This window comes from Tamandua tetradactyla, chromosome 3 (assembly GCF_023851605.1).
Source record: "Tamandua tetradactyla isolate mTamTet1 chromosome 3, mTamTet1.pri, whole genome shotgun sequence".
Lineage (NCBI taxonomy): Eukaryota > Metazoa > Chordata > Mammalia > Pilosa > Myrmecophagidae > Tamandua > Tamandua tetradactyla.
Window position 1 is genome coordinate 156,175,469 of NC_135329.1, and position 12,077 is coordinate 156,187,545.

General features: G+C 43.0%; 2 long non-coding RNA genes across 12 annotated transcripts in view; one reads left to right on the forward strand and one right to left on the reverse strand.

Moving 5' to 3' along the window:
• LOC143677848 (uncharacterized) overlaps positions 1-2,528 on the reverse strand; it is a 191,730-nt gene extending 189,202 nt beyond the window's left edge. For 5 of the 10 annotated variants that reach the window (XR_013172947.1, XR_013172946.1, XR_013172939.1 and 2 more), the window contains exon 1: positions 2,221-2,526. This is a non-coding gene — a long non-coding RNA (uncharacterized LOC143677848). Of the gene's footprint in view, positions 1-2,220 lie in introns of all 10 variants that reach the window. The other 5 variants (XR_013172941.1, XR_013172937.1, XR_013172942.1 and 2 more) reach the window with 3 other exon arrangements.
• The window catches only part of LOC143677849 (uncharacterized), an 88,967-nt gene continuing 77,000 nt past the window's right edge, over positions 111-12,077 (forward strand). Inside the window, exon 1 of one of the 2 annotated variants that reach the window (XR_013172949.1) lies at positions 111-2,714. This is a non-coding gene — a long non-coding RNA (uncharacterized LOC143677849). The remainder of the gene's footprint in view (positions 2,715-12,077) is intronic. The other variant, XR_013172948.1, reaches the window with a different exon arrangement.

The following is a 12,077-nucleotide window of genomic DNA, read 5'->3' on the forward strand; positions in this document are numbered from 1 at the left end:
CCGCCCGGTGAGGCCCGCGCGCCTCGGCGTTCTCACCCGAGCTGCTTCTCTCAGCCAACCAGCTGTTCCAGGATGGGGTACGCTGTCTTTTTTATCTCTGTTGTGGCTTTGGGCACTTTCTGTATCGTTTCTACTCCCCTAGTAGCTGTCCTGGGGAAGAAACTAAGATCCGCGCGTCTTACTAAGCCGCCATCTTCCAGGAAGTCCCCCCTCTTGACTCTTTTTGAACTCTCTCAGCCACTGAAACTTTATTTTGTCTCATTTCCCCCCTCCCCCTTTTGATCAAGAAGGCTTTCTCAATCCCTTAATTCTGGGTCCCAGCTCATCCTGGCATTTCTGTCCCAACTTACCAGGGAGATTTACACCCCTGGGAGTTATGTCCTACATAGTGGGGGAGGGAAGTGAGTTCCCCTGCCAAGTTGGCTTAGAGAGAGAGAGGCTATATCTGAGCAACAAAGGTTCTCTGGGGGGTGAGTCTTAGGTTTAATTTTAAGTAGGCTTGGCCTATCCTTTGCAGGAATAAGTTCCATAGGGGTGAACTCCAAGATTGAGGGCTCAGCCTATTGATTTGGTTGTCCCCACTGTTTGTGAGAATATCATAAATTCTCAAAATGGGGAAGTTGAATATTTCCTCTTTTCTCCCCAGTGCCCCACAGGGACCTTGCAAAGGGACCTTCTTTATTCACTGCCCAAATTACTCTGGAATATATTGGGGTATCACACTAACCTGTGGCCTCTCTTTTTTTAATTAATTAATTAAGTTTTTATTAATTAAAAAAATTACAAGAAACACAAACATTCCCAACACATACACTCAGCAATTCACAATATCATCACATAGTTGCATATTCATTATCATGATCATTTCCCAGAACATTAGCATCAATTCAGAAAAAGAAATAAAACAGAAAAATATAACAAAAACAGAAAAATAAATTTTACATACCATACCCCTTACCCCTCCCTTTCATTGATCACTAACATTTCAACTAAATTTATTTTAACATTTGTTCCCCCTATTATTTATTTTTATTCCATATGTTTTGCTCATCTGTTGACAAGGTAGATAAAAGGAGCATCAGACACAAGGTTTTCACAATCACACAGTCACATTGTGTAAGCTATATCATTATACAATCATTGTCAAGAAACATGGCTACTGGAACACAGCTCTACATTTTCAGGTAGTTCCCTCCAGCCTCTCCATTACATCTTGGATAACAAGGTGATATCTACTTAATGCATAAGAATAACTTCCAAGATAACCTCTGGACTCTGTTTGGCATCTCTCAGCCATTGACACTTTGTCTCATTTCACTCTTCCCCCTTTTGGTTGAGAAGTTTTTCTCAATCCCTTGATGCTGGGTCTCAGCTCATTCTAGAGTTTTTCTCAATCCCTTGATGCTGAATCTCAGCTCATTCTGGGATTTCTGTCCCACACTGCCAGGAAGATCCACACCCCTGGTAGTCATGTCCCACGTAGACAGGGGGAGGGTGGTGAGTCTGCTTGCTGTGTTGGCTGGAGAGAGAGGTGTGGCCTCTCTTTTTAAAGCCACTCTGCAAATAAACTCACACCTACCCCTGTATGTGGGATATGTATCTCAGGGGTCTGAGTCTCTCTGGCAGAATGGGACACGTCTCCCAGGGATGAGCCTGGACTGCACCATGGGATTGAGAATGCCTTCTTGACAAAAAAGGGAAAAGAAATGGAACAAAGTAGAATTTCAGTGGCTAAGAGATTTCAAACAGAGTCATGAGGGTTACTCTTATGCAACCTTTAGCCAGATGTTGCAGCCTGCCATGGTATGTCAGGCCCTAGCAAACAGTATTCCTGAAAATCCCAGGCTCTATCTAAGTCTCTATGAAGGTTTTTCTTAGTAAGTTTAATTTTCAGAAACCTAAGGCCTTTAGAAGTATCCTAGGCCAGATAGGCCTGAAGCCATTGATGCCAGGTTCTCCAAGACCATCAAACGGTTTCATCCCGTTACCTCAGAAGATCAGCACCCCTTTCCAGCACAAAGAAGTTAAAATGGTCATTGCCCAGATTTCCCTGAAGATTGAGAGAAAGATCAAATGAGAGGGAGATGTGTTTCAGTTTTCTAAAGCTGCTGGAAGGCAATATACCAGAAATGGATTGGCTTTTTAAAAGATAATTTAAGTTCCAAATTTATAGTCCTAAGACCATTAATATGCTCAACTAAGACATCCAGAGAGAGATACCTTGACTCTGAAGAAAGGCTGATGGCATCTGGGGTTTCTCTGTCATGTGGGAAGGCATGTGACAATGTCTGCTGTCCTTCTCTCCCAGCTTCTGGTTTCAAAAACTTGTGTTTCCTGTGACTTTAACCTTAAGTGTCTGTTGCTCCTCACTTAGCTTCTTCTAGGCAGCCTCTGGGTTTCATCTTTTAGCTCAGCATCTCCAAACATCTGTGTCTTAGTTTCATCTCTGCTCTGTCGACTCTGAGCTCTCTTTATGTTTTCTGTCTTTTATTTTCTTTACACAGGGCTCTAGTAAAAGGATTATGACCCACCTTGAATGGGTGGGGTCGCATCTCCATGGGAACAACCTAATCAAGATGTCCCACCCACAATTGGGTGGGTCACATCTCCATGGAATTAAAGGAGTTGCGCTTAGCAGTAAGTCTTCTCCACAAGATTGGATTAGAAGAGCATGACTTCTCTGGGGGTACATAACTGTTTCAAACCAGAACAAGGTGTAACTGAGATATTAGGATTTATAAAATGACTGTGACTACTAATTCATTATACAGATATTTCTTTTCAGTGCCTGGTCTTTGATAATGATTGTGCAACTATATTGCAAAAAAAAAAAAAAAGCCAGTTTCTAGTGTTTGTATGGATCTTCTAAATGTGTTATTCTGCTCCACTGATATAGCTATATCTATATCTATATCTGAAAATAAACTGTCATAGTTAACCTACCTCTATTTTAATCTTAAAATTGGGTAGAGCGCAATACTAGTGGTGAGGCAGAGGGAAAAGTAAGGGGTATGGGATGTTTGGGATTTTCTTTTTTTCTTTTTCTTTCTATTTCTGGAGTAGTAGTCTGTGTTCTAAAAATGGTTGTGGTGCTGAATGCATAAATATATAATGATACTGTGAACCATTGATGGCATATTTTGGGTGGATTGCATGGTGTGTGTCATGGTTAGGGACAGGTGTCAACTTGGCCATGTTGTGGTACCTGTTCGTCTGATTGGGTAAGCACTGGCCTGTCTGTTGCAATGAGGACATTTCATAGGATTAGGTTATGATCACGTTAGCTACATCCACAGCTGATTCCATTTGTGATCAGCCAAAGGGGAGTGTCTTCTGCAATTAGTGATGCTAAATGCAATCATGGGAAGCCTTTTAAGGAGGACTCAGAGGAGATAAGTTGCATTCCTGCTTTGGCTGGCGAGCCTCTCCTGTGGAGTTCATCCAGGCCATCCATTGGAGTCATCAGCTTCGCAGCCTGCCCTGTGGATTTTGGACTCTGCGTTCCTACGGTCACGTGAGACACTTTTATAAATTTTATATTTGCAAGTGTTCCCTGTTGATTCTGTTTCTCTAGAGAACCCTAACTAATACATCTTGGTACCAGGAGTGGTTCTTAAGGAACAGAATCTTAAAAATGGGTTTTTATGAATGGTTTTCTACTCTGACTGGGCTCAGAGACACTAAGGACTCTGATTCCCATAATCAGAATGACACTCCCAATCCATGGAGTGAGTTGGCAAAGGAGATAATCAAAATATCATCATTCGGTTCTCCTAATGCTTCGCTTGTACGAAGCCAGACTCTGGGGGATAATGTTTTTGACACCTTTACAGAGTTTTGTAGAAATAAGAGTTATAGAGATGTTGGTTGGTTGTTGTTAGATACACTGTCTGCATTAAAGGGTGAAAGGGATGGGCTTAAGGCTTCAAACAAGAAGCTTAAGTGCCGTCTGAAAGATGTAGAGGTTTCTATGAGTATCCTCAAGGAAAATTTTATTTCCTGTAGCCGTAGACTTGAGATCTCTGAAAATCAGACTCAGAATCTTATTGTTAGAGTAGCAACTTTACAACGTAAACTGAAATCTCAGTCTTGCATGGTGTCTGCCGTTAAAGTGAGGGCATTGATTGGAAAGGAGTGGGACCCTGAAAAATGGGATGGTGACATATGGATTGATAATGATGTTGGGGGTGAGGTTGAAACCCTAGACCATGCTGAGCCTTCTTTAGATAACCCTGTAATAGTCTGCCCTGAGGACATAGCCGCCCCACCTTCAGCCTGCCTTGAGGAATTGGCCACCCAACCTCCTCCTGAAGGGATTAGCCCTAGAGTTATTAATCCTGTTTCACCAGATGAAACTGCAAATGAAAGCCCTGAAGCAAATGGCTTGGAAGATATTTCTAATTCTTTTCATGACCCACCCCCACCACCCCTCATTTCTTCTAGACCTATAACTAGACTAAAGTCCCAACAGGCCCCTAAAGGTGAGGTACAAAGTATCACACATGAGGAGGTACGTTATACTCCAAAAGAACTGTGTGAGTTTTCCAATTTATATAGACAGAAATCAGGGGAATATGTGTGGCAATGGATTTTAAGAGTGTGGGATAATGGTGGGAGGAATATAAGGCTGGATCAGGCTGAATTTATTGATATGGGCCCACTAAGCAGAGATTCTGCATTCAATGTTATAGCTAGAGCAGTTAGAAAAGGTGTTAACAGCTTGTTTGGGTGGTTGGTTGAAACATGGATCAAAAGGTGGCCAACATTACCTGAGGTTGAAATGCCAGAACTGCCCTGGTATAATGTAGATGAGGGGATCCAGAGGCTTAGAGAGATTGGGATGTTAGAGTGGATTTATCATGCAAAGCCTGCTCTTACACCCCAGGAATGTCCAGAAGATGCACCTTTTACCAGAACAGTGAGAAATAAGTTTGTGAGACTAGCACCATCATCCCTCAAGAGCTCTGTGGTTGCAATTCTCTGTAGGTCAGATATTACTGTAGGAACTGCTGTCACTGAGCTGGAATCCTTAAACACAATGGGGATGACAGGATCCCGAGTTGGCAGAAGCCAGGTGGCAGCACTTAATCACCAAAGACAGGGTAGACGCGGGTATTATAATAGACAACAAACTCAAAGGAGGCATCAAAATTATATGACACGCAGAGATTTGTGGCATTGGCTAGTAAATCATGGGGTGCCTAGAAATACAATAGAAGGGCAGTCTACTAAATTCTTGTTGGAGCTGTATAAACAAAAGAGTTCTAGGTCAAGGGAACAGAAGTCTAACCTGAATTACAAAAACACAGAATCACGGCCCCTTAATCAATTTCCAGACTTGAAACAGTTTACAGACCCTGAGCCCCTTGAATGAAGGGGAGGCCAGGTCCCTATGGGGAAGAAACCTGTTACACTGCCACAAATTTATACTGTTGACCTGCCTCTAAGTCTTCCTCAAGGAGACCGACGGCCTTTTACCAGGGTAACTGTGCATTGGGGAAAAGGAAATGATCAGATATTTCGGGGATTATTAGACACTGGTTCAGAAGTGACATTAATTCCAGGGGACCCAAAACGTCACTCTGGACCACCAGTCAGAGTGGGGGCTTATGGAGGCCAGGTGATCAATGGAGTTTTAGCTCAGGTCCGTCTCACAGTGGGTCCAGTGGGCCCCCGGACCCATCCTGTAGTTATTTCCCCAGTTCCGGAATGTATAATTGGCATAGACATACTGAGCAACTGGCAGAATCCCCACGTTGGTTCTCTAACTCGTGCAGTGAGGGCTATTATGGTGGGAAAGGCCAAGTGGAAGCCACTAGAACTGCCCCTACCAAGCAAAATAGTAAATCAAAAGCAATACCGTATTCCTGGAGGGATTGCAGAGATTACTGCCACTCTTAAGGACTTGAAAGATGCAGGGGTGGTGATTCCCACCACATCCCCATTCAACTCTCCTATTTGGCCTGTGCAGAAAACAGATGGGTCTTGGAGAATGACAGTGGATTATCGTAAACTCAACCAGGTGGTAACTCCAATTGCAGCTGCTGTTCCAGATGTAGTATCATTGCTTGAGCAAATCAATACATCCCCTGGTACCTGGTATGCAGCTATTGATCTGGCAAATGCTTTTTTCTCAATAGCTATTAGTAAGGACCACCAGAAACAGTTTGCTTTCAGCTGGCAAGGTCAGCAATATACTTTCACTGTCCTACCTCAGGGGTATATCAACTCTCCAGCCCTATGTCATAATCTTGTTCGCAGAGACCTTGATCGTTTCTGCCTCCCACAAGACATCACACTGGTCCATTATATTGATGATATCATGTTGATTGGACCTAGTGAACAAGAAGTAGCAACTACTCTAGATTTACTGGTAAGGCATTTGCGTGTCAGAGGATGGGAGATAAATCCAACAAAAATACAGGGGCCTTCCACCTCAGTAAAATTTCTAGGTGTCCAGTGGTGTGGGGCTTGTCGAGATATCCCTTCTAAGGTGAAGGATAAATTGCTGCATCTGGCCCCTCCCACAACCAAAAAAGAGGCACAACGCCTAGTTGGTCTTTTTGGATTTTGGCGACAACATATTCCTCATTTGGGTGTGCTACTCCGGCCCATTTATCGAGTGACCAGAAAAGCTGCCAATTTTGAGTGGGGACCTGAACAAGAGGAGGCTCTGCGACAGGTCCAGGCTGCTGTGCAAGCTGCTCTGCCACTTGGGCCATATGATCCAGCAGATCCAATGGTGCTGGAAGTGTCAGTGGCAAATAGAGATGCTGTCTGGAGCCTTTGGCAGGCCCCAGTAGGAGAATCACAACGCAGACCCTTAGGATTTTGGAGCAAAGCCTTACCATCTGCTGCAGATAACTACTCTCCTTTTGAGAAACAGCTTTTGGCCTGCTACTGGGCCTTAGTAGAGACTGAACGCTTAACCATGGGCCACCAAGTTACCATGAGACCTGAGTTGCCTATCATGAGTTGGGTGTTGTCTGACCCACCAAGCCATAAAGTTGGGCGTGCACAGCAGCACTCTATTGTAAAGTGGAAATGGTATATACGAGATAGAGCCAGAGCAGGTCCTGAAGGCACAAGTAAGTTACATGAAGAAGTGGCACAGATGCCCATGGTTTCCACTCCTGCTGCCACATTACCTTCTCTTTCCCAGACCAGAGCTATGGCCTCTTGGGGAGTTCCTTACAGTGAATTGACTGAGGAAGAGAAAACTCGGGCCTGGTTTACAGATGGTTCAGCACGATATGCAGGTACCACCCGAAAGTGGACAGCTGCAGCATTACAACCCCTTTCTGGGGTGTCTTTAAAGGACAGTGGTGAGGGGAAATCCTCCCAGTGGGCAGAACTTCGAGCAGTGCACCTGGTTGTTCATTTTGCTTGGAAGGAAAACTGGCCAGAGGTGCGTTTGTATACTGACTCATGGGCTGTTGCTAATGGTTTGGCTGGATGGTCAGGGACTTGGAAAGACCATAATTGGAAAATTGGTGACAAAGAGGTCTGGGGAAGAAGTATGTGGATAGACCTTTCTGAGTGGGCTAAAAACATGAAGATATTTGTGTCCCATGTGAATGCACACCAGAGGGTGACTTCAGCAGAGGAAGATTTTAATAATCAAGTGGATAAGATGACCCGTTCTATGGATACCAGTCAGCCTGTTTCCCCAGCAACTCCTGTTATTGCCCAATGGGCTCATGAACAAAGTGGTCATGGTGGTAGGGATGGAGGTTATGCATGGGCTCAGCAGCATGGACTTCCACTCACCAAGGCTGACCTGGCTACAGCCACTGCTGAGTGCCCAATCTGCCAGCAGCAGAGACCCACACTCAGCCCCCGATATGGCACCATTCCCCGAGGTGACCAGCCAGCTACATGGTGGCAGGTTGATTACATTGGACCACTCCCTTCATGGAAGGGGCAGCGATTTGTTCTAACTGGAATAGACACATACTCTGGATATGGGTTTGCTTTCCCTGCACGCAATGCTTCTGCCAAAACTACTATCCGTGGGCTTACAGAATGCCTTATCCATCGCCATGGTATTCCACATAGCATTGCTTCGGATCAAGGAACACACTTCACAGCAAATGAAGTGCGGGAATGGGCACATGCTCATGGAATTCTCTGGTCTTACCATGTTCCCCATCATCCAGAAGCAGCTGGATTGATAGAACGGTGGAATGGCCTTTTGAAAACTCAATTACGGTGCCAACTAGGTGGCAAAAACTTGAAAGGCTGGGGTAATGTTCTCCAGGAAGCTGTGTATGCTCTGAATCAGCGTCCACTGTATGGTGCTGTTTCTCCCATAGCCAGGATCCATGGGTCCAGGAACCAAGGGGTGGAAATGGGTGTGGTGCCACTCACTATTACTCCTAGTGATCCACTGGGAAAATTTTTGCTTCCTGTCCCTGCTACCCTGAGTTCTGCTGGTCTACAGGTTTTAGTTCCAAAACGGGGTGTGCTTTCTCCAGGAGAAACAACAGTGATACCACTGAACTGGAAGTTAAGCTTGCCACCTGGCCACTTTGGGCTATTTATGCCTCTGGATCAACACACCAAGAAGGGAATTACATTATTGTCTGGGGTAATTGACCCTGACTATCAGAAGGAAGTAGGACTGCAACTACATAATGGAGGTAAAGAAGAGTTTTCTTGGAATATAGGAGATCCCCTGGGGCGTCTATTAGTACTACCATGCCCTGTGATTAAAATCAATGGAAAACTGCAACAACACAATCCAGGCAGGACCACTAATGGCTCTGAGACTTCAGGAATGAAGGTTTGGGTCACCCCACCAGGCAAAGAACCACGGCCAGCTGAAGTGCTTGCTGAGGGGAAAGGGAACATGGAATGGGTAGTGGAAGAAGGTAGTGATAAATATGAACTTCGACCACGTGATCAGTTACAGAAACGAGGACTGTAATGCTGTTTTGTTTGTGTTATACTATTTAAGTTGTAAGATATCAAGTTTAAGAATGAATGTTGTCCAAGGATTTGCACCCTATTCTGGAGAGATTTAATGTGTTTCCAGTTATATGCAGGACAGTTGAGTATTGTCAGGTAAAAGAAAAAATGTGTGCTTATTTTTGTTTTCATTTGGAAATCTAAGGTATAGGTGCCAAGTTGACAAGGGGTGGACTGTCATGGTTAGGGACAGGTGTCAACTTGGCCATGTTGTGGTACCTGTTCGTCTGATTGGGTAAGCACTGGCCTGTCTGTTGCAATGAGGACATTTCATAGGATTAGGTTATGATCACGTTAGCTACATCCACAGCTGATTCCATTTGTGATCAGCCAAAGGGGAGTGTCTTCTGCAATTAGTGATGCTAAATGCAATCATGGGAAGCCTTTTAAGGAGGACTCAGAGGAGATAAGTTGCATTCCTGCTTTGGCTGGCGAGCCTCTCCTGTGGAGTTCATCCAGGCCATCCATTGGAGTCATCAGCTTCGCAGCCTGCCCTGTGGATTTTGGACTCTGCGTTCCTACGGTCACGTGAGACACTTTTATAAATTTTATATTTGCAAGTGTTCCCTGTTGATTCTGTTTCTCTAGAGAACCCTAACTAATACAGTGTGTGATTTTTTCTCAAAAAAATTACATTAAAAAAAGAAAAAAAAACCTCATTCTGAGTAAGATTTAAAGGAGGCAAGAAAGTTCACTTCAATGAACCATCATTATATAGTCATACAGAGCTTTCGTAAGTATTTTTTCCAATAATTGCCAGGATTCTTGGATTACTAATGATTTATTCTTTTTTTTAAAAAATATTTTTATTGAGAAATATTCACACACATACAATGCAACCATATTATGCAATCAGTGGCTCACAATATTATCACATAGTTATGTATTCTTCACCATAATCATTTTTAGAACATTTGCATCACCCCAGAAAAAAGAAATAAAAAAGAAAAAAAATAACTCATACGTACCTTACCTTTACCCGTCCCTCTCATTGACCCACAGTATTTAAACCTACCCAATTTTTACTCTTTATCTCCTCCTATTATTTTTTATTTTTATTCTTTTTTTTTAACTCATCTGTCCATACCCTGAAAAAAAGGAGCCTCAGACACAAGTTTTTCACAACCACACAGTCACATTGTAGAAGCTATATGTTAATACAGTCTTCTTTAAGAACCAAGGCTACTGGAACACAGTTCAACAGTTTCAGGTACTTCCCTCTAGCCATTCCAACACATCATAAACTAAAAAGGGGTATCTGTATAATGCATAAGAATAACCTCCAGGATAACCTCTCAACTCTGAAATCTCTCAGCCACTGAGACTTTATTTTGTCTTATTTCTCTCTTCTTCCTGTTGGCTTTCTCATTATGATGATGCTGGGTCTTGGTTATCCCTGGGAGTTAGGTCCCATGTTGCCAGGAAGATTTATACCCCAGGGAGTCATGTCCTATATGGGGGGAACGGCAATGAGTTCATCTGCCAAATTGGCTTAGAGGGAGACACATCTGAGTAACAAAAGAGGTTCTCTGGGCGTGGCTCAGGCATAATTATAAGTAGGCTTAGCTTCTCCTTTGCAAGAATAAACTTCATAGGGGCAAGCCTCAAGATTGAGGGCTTAGCTTATTGAATTAGTTGTCCCCCATTACTTGTGAGAATCAGAAATTCCCCAGATGGGAAAGTTTAATATTTACTCCTTTCTCCCCAGTCCTCCAAGAGGACTGTTCTAGTCAGTAAAAGCTGCTGGAATGCAATATACCAGAAACAGAATGGCTTTTAAAAAGGGGAGTTTATTAAATGGCAAATTTACAGACCTAAGGCCGTGAAAATGTCCAAATCAAGACAAGACTACAAAGATGTCCAAATTAAAGCATCCAGGGAAAGATACCTTGGTTCATGAAGGCCCATGATGTTTGAGATTTCTGCTAGCTTTCTCTCCTCATTTTATAAGGATTCCTTGGGGGTATTTTCCTACTGCACCAAAGGTCTCTGGCTGTGTGGGTTCTGTTGGTTCTAGTTGCTCTAAAATTTTTTCCAAAAAGGTTCCCTCTTGAGTGATGCAACAGTGGCTCAGTGGCAGAATTCTCACATGCCATGCTAAAGACTTGGGTTTGATTCCCAGAGCCTGCTCATGCCAAAAAAAAAAAAAAAAAAAAAAAAAGGTTCCCTCTTAAAGGGCTCCAATAAGCAATCCCACCTTGAATGGGTGGATACACATCTCCATGGAAACCATCTAATCATAAGTTACCACCCACAATTGGGTGGGTTATATCTTCATGGAAACAATAAAAAGGATTCTATCCAGCCATTTTGAATGAGGATTAAATGATTTGGCCTTTCTGGCATGCACAATAGCTTCAAGCTGGCACAGGGACTTTGCAAATACTCTTTTTATTCTCTACCCTAATTACTCTGGGGTATATCAGGGCATCACACTAATCTATACAAACCAACAAGATCTCATGGCCTATTCAAGATTCCATGTAATGATGGTGTTCAAGTAAACTGACCATACAGGTTAAATTAGATAATATGCTACCCAGAATATAAATTTTGCACCAAATAAACATCTCTCCGATATCATTCTTTACCTGGTATTCTGATTTACCTTAGTCCTATCCAGATTAGCTTCATATATATCTCTAGATGAAGTCTGATCACTTTTTCACCTTTTTTTTTTTGCATGGGCAGGCCCTGGGAATAGAACCTGGGTCTCCGGCATGACAGGCGAGAACTCTGCCTGCTGAACCACCATGGTCCCTCACTTTTTCACCTTTTTTTAACAGTTGCTGAATGGGGTAATGCTGACTTTAGCTTCAGTGCACGAATTCTGAGTTCCAGGTGTCACATAAATACCCAAAGTTTCAGGAAATGACTAGGTTATATAGAAATAGTTCTGTATCCCAGAATTTAGAAATATCGGTTTGATGTTTTGATCTTGATTTGTTCTCAACAATTGTCATTTAACAATTGCCAAATTTTACTGTTGTGGTTAGAGTTTCTGCTTGGATTTTTTTAAATTATAGTGATGGCATAATATAAGTATAGCTATAGAGGCTGTTGTTTTCCAGAAAGAGAGCAAAGATGCTTTATGACTTTGAAAACCA